This window comes from Chelonia mydas, chromosome 10 (assembly GCF_015237465.2).
Source record: "Chelonia mydas isolate rCheMyd1 chromosome 10, rCheMyd1.pri.v2, whole genome shotgun sequence".
Taxonomy (NCBI): Eukaryota; Metazoa; Chordata; order Testudines; family Cheloniidae; genus Chelonia; species Chelonia mydas.
In genome coordinates, this window is record NC_051250.2 from 45,859,586 (window position 1) to 45,868,498 (window position 8,913).

General features: G+C 49.0%; 1 protein-coding gene across 1 annotated transcript in view; it reads right to left on the reverse strand.

The window, feature by feature from the left end:
• The window catches only part of SEMA7A (semaphorin 7A (John Milton Hagen blood group)), a 75,090-nt gene extending 66,198 nt beyond the window's left edge, over positions 1-8,892 (reverse strand). The window contains exons 1-2 of the mRNA XM_037911406.2: positions 8,854-8,892; positions 7,983-8,167 (exon numbers count right to left, since the gene is read on the reverse strand). The gene's annotated coding sequence lies outside the window, so the exon portion shown is untranslated. The remainder of the gene's footprint in view (positions 1-7,982; positions 8,168-8,853) is intronic.
• Positions 8,893-8,913: the final 21 nt, after the last annotated feature.

Consider the following 8,913-nt stretch of genomic DNA (forward strand, 5'->3'; position numbering starts at 1 on the left):
TGGTAGTTTGTTCCAATGATCCGTGACTAGGCCTCCTAGGTGCTCCAGAAATACAACCAATAATAACCACCACCGCTATTAAATATGTATGTCTTACTAGTAATTTGAATGTGTCTGGCTTGAACGTCAAGCCCTGGGTTCTGTTTTGCCTTTCTCCATAAATTAAAGAGCCCTTTAGGACCTGTTTCAGAGTAGCAGCTGTGTTAGTCTGTATCTGCAAATAGAACAGGAGTACTTGTGGCACCTTAGGGACTAACACATTTATTTGAGCATAAGCTAGATGTATCCGATGAAGTGACCTGTAGCTCATGAAAGCTTATGCTCAAATAAATGTGTTAGTCTCTAAGGTGCCACAAGTACTCCTTTTCTTTAGGACCTGGTATTTTCTCCTGCTGAAAAGGACCTTGTACATCATGATCAAGTCACCTCTTGATCTTTATTTTGAAAAGCTAAACAGATTGAGCTCCATGAATCTCTCCTTGTAAGACATTTTCTCCAGCCCTCATATCATGTCTGTGGCTCTCTGCTGCACCCTGACCTATATTTTAACATCCTTTTAAAAACGTGGACACCAGAACAGCATGCAGTGTCGGTCTCACCAGAGGTCCCTACTCTCATGTATACATCCCAGGATCACCTTAGCCTTTTGTGCCACAGCATTGCACTGGAGGCTCACGTTGAGCTATTTGTCCATGCTGACCCCTCAATCCTTCTCAGAATGTCTGCTTTCCAGGATACAGTCCTCTCTACAGTATGTATGACTTACGTTATTTGTTCCTAGACATACAACCTTGCCTTTGGCTGTATTAAAATGCATCTTATTTGAATACGCCCAGTTTACCAAGTGAACCAGTGACTGCCCTGTCCTCATCACTACTTACCATTCCATCCATCTTTGGGTCATCTGCACATTTTACCAGCAGTGATTTTATATTTACTTCCAGATCATGGATAAAAATATTGGCTAGTGTCAGGCCTAAAATCAATCCCTGCACAGCCCCGCTAGAAACACTCCTATTTGAGAATGATTTCCCATTGAGATCCATCAGTTAGCCTGTTCTTAGTCTATTTAAAGTGTCCTTTATTGATGTTCAGAGATTTCAAGAACAGAAGGGACCACTGTGATCATCTAGTCTGACCTCCTGTATAACACAGGCCAGAGAACTGCCCCAAAATAATCCCTAGAGCAGAGTGGGTATTTTTATAAACAATCTTGATATTAAAAATTGTCAGTGATAGACAATCCACCACAACCTTGACCAAATTGTTCCAATGGTTAATGACTCTCACTGTTAAAAAATTACACTTTATTTCCAGTCTCAATTTGTCTAGCTTCAACTTCCGGCTGGATTGTATTAGACCTTTCTGTGCTAGACTGAAAAGCCCATTATTAAATAACCTCGTTATCCCTAGCCTGATTCTTGCTTGCATATTTATACCTGCCTCTGAAAATTTCCACTACATGCATCTGACAAAGTGGGTATTCACCCACGAAAGAGGTTTCCCCAGCTCAGGGGAAGGGGCGGAGTCCAACACCTAGGTGGTCCCATTTATTGGGCCTGGAGCATTTGGGCAGCTATGCCATATTACTGACCTTGCTGTAGGATCACACTCCAATCTTTAGACTACCCCATGAAAAACTCCCTTCACTCCTGAGTGAGCCTCCTTGGCCTCATTCAGCCAAACCCTCTTCTAAAGAAATCCCTGTGGCCCAGAATTGCTTCACTCCCGGGACAAAGTTGAGGCCACAATTCAGCATCAGGATCAACCATGAGGCCACTGAATGCTTTCAAAGGAAAGCGAGTCAGAGACCAACCTGGTAGTCAGGGCTCCTGATTCTACAGCCTCTTTCCCCAGGCCCTGCAGCTCTCACTGCCTTATTCACACACCTGGGTAAGGGGGCTTGCACAAATACACTGTGTTTGAGGCTTTTCCAGCTGTAAATCACCAAGCAGCATACAAAATTGGCCACTATTAGCCCAATGCTACTGGCCACTTCTCAGAACCCACTGGACAGACTCAGACCTGGCCTACACTTACAGCAGCATGTAAGGCAGTGGCTCTCAAAGCCGGTCCACCGCTTGTGCAGGGAAAGCCCCTGGTGGGCCAGACTGATTTGTTTATCTGCCGCGTCCACAGGTTCGGCCGATCGTGGCTCCCACTGACCTGGAGTGTCTCTTGGCCCGCGCCGCTTCCCGCAGCCCCCATTGGCCTGGAGCAGCGAACCGCGGCCAGTGGGAGCCGCAATCGGCTGAACCTGCGGATGCGGCAGATAAACAAACCTGCCTAGCCTGCCAGGGGCTTTCCCTGAACAAGCGGCGGACCGGCTTTGAGAACCACTGACGTAAGGTACACGTAGCTCTACGCCCCAGTGAAAGGCAGGCTTTTTCCACACCCACATGGCATGTAGCTACATGTGGCAGTGAAAGGCTCCGGCATGGGGGAAGCAGAAGGGAAAGGCTCTGGCAATTCCCCACTACCAGAGCCTTTCCCTGATGGAGTCTTTCACTGTGTCGGGGAAAGGCTCTGACAGGGGGAAGGCAGGGGGACACTACACTTCTAAAAACAGCAGTGTAGACATCAGAGGCACGGCTTGGGCATTGCTGTGACAATTGGGTGTACAGATTTACCCTAATTGTGAGTTTAACTGTAAAAAGTGAGTGTAAATTCATAAAACGTCACCATAATCAAAACTAAGCCCTGGTCTACACTAGGAGTTGAGGTCGAATTTAGCAGCGTTAAATCGATTTAACCCTGCACCCGTCCACACGACGAAGCCCTTTTTTTCGACTTAAAGGGCTCTTAAAATCAATTTCCTTACTCCACCCCCGACAAGGGGATTAGCGCTAAAATCGGCCTTGCTGGGTCGAATTTGGGGTACTGTGGACGCAATTAGACGGTATTGGCCTCCGGGAGCTATCCCAGAGTGCTCCATTGTGACCGCTCTGGACAGCACTCTCAACTCAGATGCACTGGCCAGGTAGACAGGAAAAGGCTCACGAATTCTTGAATTTCAATTTCCTGTTTGGCCAGTGTGGCAAGCTGCAGGTGACCATGCAGAGCTCATCAGCAGAGGTGACCATGAAAGTGCCCTTACGCATGCGAAAGTTTCGCAGCCACTGGGAATCGTCCCAGACCTGCAACACTATGCGGTCCCACCAGTCGGTGCTTGTTTCCCGGGCCCAGAATTGGCGTTCCACCGCATGAGCCTGCCCCATTAGCACCATGATGCCCACGTTGCCGGGGCCCGTGCTTTGAGAGAAATCTGTGTCCACGTCCTCATCACTCTCATCACCACGCTGACGTTGCCTACTCGCCCGGTATCGCTCTGCCAGGTTCTGGTGCTGCATATACTGCTGGATAATGCGTGTGGTGTTTAATGTGCTCCTAATTGCCAAAGTGATCTGAGAGGGCTCCATGCTTGCCGTGGTATGGCGTCTGCATAGAAAAAAGGTGCGGAACGATTGTCTGCCATTGCCCTGAGGGAGGGATGACTGATGACATGGCTTACAGGGAATTAAAATCAACAAAGGGGGTGGCTTTGCGAGAAACTGAATGGCCCCCTCAAGGATAGAACTCAAAACCTCAAGGATAGAACTCAAAACTGGGTTTAACAGATCATTGCTTTCACAGAGGGAGGGAGGGAGGGAGGGAGGGAGGAGAAAATGAATACAAAACAAATCTGGTCTATTTCTTGTTTTGAGCCACTTCATCTATCTTTATACAGCTTACTGGCAGCAGACTGTGCAGTACGACCGCTAGCCATCGTCATCTCCTGGGTGCTCGGCAGAAGACGGTGCAGTATGACTACTGGCCATCGTCTTCTGCTAGCTGCAGATTAAAAGACAGTGCACTACCGGTAGGACTCAATCGCCATGAGACGAAACAAGGGAAATGACCTGGCTGAGTCACTCCCATGTTTGCCCAGGCACCCGGTTAAAAGAGCACCCAGGACGGTCTACGTCGACGACGGCTACCAGTCATACTGCACTGTCTGCTGCCAAAAGGCAATTAACTGCTGCTGTGTAGAAATGCAGTACCACGTCTGCCAGCACCCAGAAGACATACGGTGACGGTTAGCTGAGTGGGCTCCATGCTTGCCGTGCTATGGTGTCTGCACAGGTAACTCAAGAAAAAAGGCGCAAAACGATTGTCTGCCCTTCCTTTCACGGAGGGACGGAGGCCTGACAATATGTACCCAGAACAACCCGCGACAATGTTTTAGCCCCATCAGGCACTGGGATTTCTACCCAGAATTCAAATGGGCAGCGGAGACTGCGGGAACTGTGGGATAGCCACCCACAGTGCAACGCTCCGGAAGTCGACGGTTGCCTCAGTACTGTAAACACACTCCGCCGACTACATGCACTTAGAGCATTTGTGTGGGGACACACACAATCGACTGTATAAAAACGTTTTCTACAAAACCGACTTCTATAAATTCGACCTAACTTCATAGTGCAGACATACTCTAACAAATGTGGATGGAAACAGATGCAAGAAAACCAGACACAGAAACTGGATTAGTCTAAGCCAAAGAGGCCATGTTGATATAATCCAAGGACTGTTCAAGTTGTGCTTATTAAAAACAGATGATGTGGAGCTAGAATTAACTAAAATTGGCGTGTCAGATATTAGGCCTAATTGGTAGACAAAACAATGGGAGGCTGGGCTCTTCCACCAATTGCTCTCTTTTTGGGACCCTTAAAAGGAAGATTGTGTGGGGCGCCTACAAAAGAACAAGACGAAGAGAGGGGAAGAACAGAAGGAGGCTACTGGAGCGAGCTCCACCATCATGGCTGCCACCCTCACCATCTCCGGGGGCCCCAGGCAGGGGCACTGGAATGGGCAGACCAGAGGGCCACATGCCCCACTTTTTTACCAGCCATAAGGGCAAGCAACAGGGGGCGAAGGGGACAGAGAGGAGTGAGTGGGGGGCAAGGCCTCATGGGGAAGCGGCAGTGTGCCCCCCCCCCACACTTTTAGGGACCTTCTGCTGCTCCTGACCCCAGGCCTTCATCATCCTGATCCTGAGAGATGTCCTGACCAGAACAGGCCAGAGAGAAGAAGCCAGATGACATCACTACCCCTACCATTTCCACCTGAATCCCAACCACCAGCTGGGATGAAATGGGATCGGACCTTAACAACAGCGCCAGTTCATCTCACCTAACTTCTTGTCTTTTCCCCAGAAAGGACAGTTATTACCATCTTTGATACCATCTAAGAGACTGTCACACAAGCGTTTTCTCCTTTTAAACCCCTCTCCAGCTAACGGGAAAGGATACAAGGGATGATGTTGAAATGAAAGCCTCATTTAATACTTTACATTGCAAAGGCTGTAACAGTTTCCCCATCTTTACTGTATCCTTAGTAAGAGGTTAAAATTTGTTTAAGGGTGTGCTTGCCATGGCACTAAGCAGGCATGGTCTCTGAATACCAAACCACAGACCTTGTTTAATGTTGCTCAGTGACTGGGTTGTGTGAACACCTTTAGCCCCTATATTCCATCTAAATTAATACAACAGCGTGTAGAGAGCCAGGTAGGGTATATACCCTAGGGTTCAGGCATGTAGGGCACTCTACTCACGTAAACCATGCCTCACCATCTACACTGCTATTCATACCACTCCTAGCTGGACATCCAGTGTTTCTACCGTACACACCCCATAAGCGTAGACCTACTCTCAGGCTCAGCCTCCCCAGCGGTCCCAGGTGTAAGACAGACACGGCCAGCTCCCTGCTGCCTCTTCTTCACTGCATCAGGCACTATCCTATTATGTGTTTGAGCAGCACCCAACACATCACTGGGACACGAACCTGACTAGTGTCTGGGGGTTCTGCTACTGAGATCTGACGAACACTCCATAGGGCTCATCTACACGGGGAAATTGACCGGAATAGCTTTTGTGGAATAAGCTATTTCACAATAACTAATCCAGAATAAAAGTGACTTTATTCTGGAATAATTCATACTGTTCCAAAGTGGAGTAATTATTCTGGAATCAAAGTGCTTGAGTGTTCACATGGGAAGCTATTCCATACTACCTATGCTGATCAGGTTCCCTGTATTGACAAGCCCATATCTACCAAGTTCCACACAGTTTGACAAGTGATGTTTTATGCAAATTACTTAGTGGTCTATTTTGCATATAATCATGAACTTCCGCTTTTAGAAACTTGGGTAGATTCAGTACGTGCAGGAACACCAGAACTAAGGTTACCCATCTGTGCTAAATTTAGCCCCTTTGTCTATATGCATAAAGTCCAAGTTCCTCTCAGATAATGAGAGGTCTAACTCTCATTGAAATCCAGGGGAGTTGGGATCCTAAATATCTTTGAGGATCTGGGCCTAAGAAACCAGGATGACACCTGTGGCGGGGAGGGAGGGGGGTAGATTATTCACACCAGCCGACTGGAGGATTCTTAGCCATTCAGAGACAGAATGCTGGATTAGAATGGAGCAGGGGTGTCATCCAGCATGGCCTGGTGATTCCTACTTTCCTAGGATAGTCTTTAATGTATTTCCCCCCCTCCCCTGGGTCATCAACAAGATATGAACCCATGATCTTTAGATACACTGGAGGAACTCAAACGACAGTGGTCTGAAGAGGAACTAGTATTAGAGCTGTTTGTCTTAGCGTGGCTGAGTCTGTAACTGGGCCCACAACACACTCTTTGCCAGTGGGTCACACAACTCTTGGTGAGACAGCAGTGGCATATTGAGAATCAGGATATGTGGGTTCTATTGCTGGTTCTGGGAGGAAAGTACGATTGAGGGCAGAGGTTGCAAACTATGGCCCGCAGGCCATATCCGGCCCGCGGGACCCTCCTGCCTGGTCCCTGAGCTCCTGGCCTGGGAGGCTCGCCCTGGCCCCTCCCCTGCTGTTCCCCCTCCCCCGCAACCTCAGCTCACTGTGCCGATGGCGCAATGCTCTGGGCGGCAGCGCAGCTGCAGAACCGCGGCCTGACCCGGTGCTCTGTGCTGTGCGGGTGGCGTGGCTGGTTCCATTGGCTGCCTGTCCTGGTGCTCTGGGTGGTGCGGCTGTAGCACCGCCAGCCACCGGTGCTCCAGGCTGCGCGGTAAGGGGGAAGGGAGCAGGGGGGGTTGGATAGATGGCAGGGGAGTTCGGGGTGATGGACAGGGGTCGGGGCAGTCAGAAGGCGGGGAACGGGGGTTGAATGGGGACGGGGATCCTGCGGGCGGTCAGGGGACAGGGAGAAGAGGTGGTTGGATGGGGCACGGGTCCCAGGGGGGCAGTCAGGAATGAGAGGAAGGGTTGGATGGGGTGGGGGGTTCAGGGGCGGTCAGGGGACCGGGGGGTTGGATGAGGCAGGAGTCCCGGGGGGGCTGCCAGTGGGCGAGAAGCAGGGGGGATTGGATACGGGGTGGGGGCCGGGCCAAGCCTGGCTGTTTGGGGAGGCACAGAAACCCGATGTGGCCCTCAGTCCAAAAAGTTTGCCCGCCCCTGGTTTAGGGGTTAGTGACAGCATATCAAGTACATAATTTGGCATATTCATTCAGCAAGGCAGAGTGGCAAAGCAGCTAAGCCATGGATCTGGTCTGCCAATTTAGAGATTGAGTTCTTCTGCCCGAAGTGACCATGAGCAGTCTCTCTGTTAGATCAGCTGTCAGATGCGCGAATGACAGCTCTCTGTGCCTAAAGTTGCAGGATTGCTTTGTGGTTAATAAAAAAAGTGGTGGAGAGCCCAGAAATATTCACACCAGTGAGTGGAAAAGCTGGAATTAGAAGTCACGTGCTGCTGGCTGGTAGCTCTGCGCACAAGACCCCACACATTGCTACTGGAAGTGCTCTCATGCTCTCAGCTATGTGGACAGGCACAACAGAGTTGTCAAGGGCACGACACTTGGCACAACTGATAACACACCCATTTCCTTGGCAGGGACCATTAAAGTGCTGATGATAATAATGAAAGGCTCTGCACGCACACACCCAAACCCACAGTGAATTAGCACATACCTGAGGCCCATCAGCAATCCCACACCACGGGTCACTGTGTCATTGCTGGACACTCTCCGCGCAGCCAGCCCTGCACGCTTGCTCCCCTCTCATACTGGCAGAGACGCAGAGAGACAGATACAGTACTCCTTAGCTTCGGCCCCTAGGGGGCTGTTCTTCCATGCTGGTCGAGACACCCATGGACTCTGCAATGAGGCCAGGCAGCAAACAGAGCATTAAAACCATCACTACACTAATTCAAGCCCTCCCCATTCCTGCCCTGTTAGATCATTAATAAATAGTAAGTGCTAACGATAGACTTAATAGCTTATTATAACAAATAAATTGCTAATAATAGTCAATAGAAACCAGCCAAATAAAATAAGTTAACTGGCAAAAACAATAAAAAGTTAATAATAAGTAGTCTTCCCTGCCAGCTTGGGACTCCAGAACTCTACCTTGTTGAGCCAGACACGCTAACCTGCTGCAACACAGACTTGGGGTCTGGGCCACACCCCCAAAGCTGCAGACTTTAACTAAAAAACAGCCCAGCAGGTTACCTCTCCAGCACCCAGATACGCAGTTCCCAATAGGATCCATACCCCAAATAAATCCATTTTACTCTGTATAAAGCTTATACAGGGTAAACTCATAAATTGTCCACCCTCTATAACACTGATAGAGAGATATCCACAGCTGTTTCTCCCCCAGGTATTAATCACTTACTCTGAGTTTATTAATAAACAGAAGTGACTTTATTAAGTATAAAAAAGGATTTAAGTGGTTTGAAGTAATAACAGACAGAACAAAGTAAGTCACCAAGCAAAATAAAGCAAAAACACACAAGTCTAAGCCTAATACATTAAGAAACTGATTACAGGTAATATCTCACCCTCAGAGATGTTCCAATAAGCTTCTTTCACAGACTAGAGTCCTTCCTAGTCTGGGCCCA